Raw genomic sequence first — 1,268 nt, forward strand, 5'->3', positions numbered from 1 at the left:
TTAAATGTGACTGATTAAGCAAACCAATTACCAGGATGCCCAGTCCAACAGAGGGGAGGGATAAGAATGAGACAAGGGAAAATATATCTGAATAGAAAGAATTGATCTAGAATTAATCACGGCAGTGCACCCATGTTGGTCTTGCCCTGGGCTCTGGTAAAAATAAATAAATAAATAAATAAATAAATAAAGCAACTCTTTAGCGGGGATGGGCGTGGTTTGTTGTAGGCAGGTCTCGCCTCCACTACCATCCCACAGGCAACTCCCTGAGGTCCCGCCTTAGTGGTTGTGGGGAGAAAAATGGTGGTGTCCCAGTCCCTTCTCGAACCAAGCATTGCAAATCATTCTTTTGGGTCTGATCTCCCTGTGCCACGGGTGTAGGCAAGGTGGGCCGTGTTCTGTGTCACAAGCCCTGCCTCGTTTCCAGGTTTTAGGCCGTGTGCTTTATTGATACTGCCCAATATTAGTCCCGCAGGCTGGCCGCTTCCCAGCTGGGGATTGAGCTGGGAAAACAGTGGAGCAGTTTCTCCTGGCGCCATCTGGGACCAGGGCACCCAGCCCAAAGTCAGCACCACAGCTAGAAATAGGATCACTCTCTGAACACCCTATGGTTAGAGATGGGATGTTAGGACCCTCTCTGCCCTGAGCTGAGTTTTTTCTCTTCTCCAGGGACAGTTCTATGAGCAGTCAGCCCCTCTTTCTCTTCCCCTCGACTCTCTGTGGCTCTCCACAAAGGGGGCTCCCTCCCCTCCATGTCTCCAGGTCCTAGTTCATTTTTATCTTCCCCAGTTCGCAATCAAACATGTATGAGGCTGTCTTCTTAAAGGACTCTGTCTCTTTTCCTCCCAGACTCCTGCAGTTCAGTGTCCTATGGCTTCAGACCTTCTCTTTTGAGAGATAGGGGTGAGTGAAATGTACGGAGCTCCCTACTTCTCCACCATCTTGCCTAAAAAGATGGAATGCTTCATGAATTTGCGTGTAATCCTTGTGCAGGAGCCATGCTAATCTTCTCTGTATAGTTCCAATTTTAGTATTATGTGCTGCTGAAGTGAGCACGAGTTTAGATCTTATAATATGCATTCCAAGCTATAATTTCTTTCTAAACACTGCTGCTATAGACTGAATGTTTGTGTCTTGCTTCCCCACCCCAATTCATAAATTGAAACCTAATCCCAACGTGAGGGTATTTGGAGGGGCACTTGGGAAGTGAGGTTATTAGGGAAGAGCCCTTATAAATGTGATAAGAAGCTTTATAAAAGAGACTCTAG

General features: G+C 46.8%; 1 non-coding gene across 1 annotated transcript; it reads right to left on the reverse strand.

Annotated features, from left to right (window-relative positions):
- Window positions 1-948: 948 nt before the first annotated feature.
- Window positions 949-1,056, reverse strand: LOC120223494. The gene has a single exon (XR_005526310.1). It is a non-coding gene; the product is annotated as a U6 spliceosomal RNA (small nuclear RNA).
- Window positions 1,057-1,268: the final 212 nt, after the last annotated feature.

Source organism: Hyaena hyaena, unplaced genomic scaffold (genome assembly GCF_003009895.1).
Source record: "Hyaena hyaena isolate Hyena2069 unplaced genomic scaffold, ASM300989v1 scaffold_993, whole genome shotgun sequence".
NCBI classification, from domain to species: domain Eukaryota; kingdom Metazoa; phylum Chordata; class Mammalia; order Carnivora; family Hyaenidae; genus Hyaena; species Hyaena hyaena.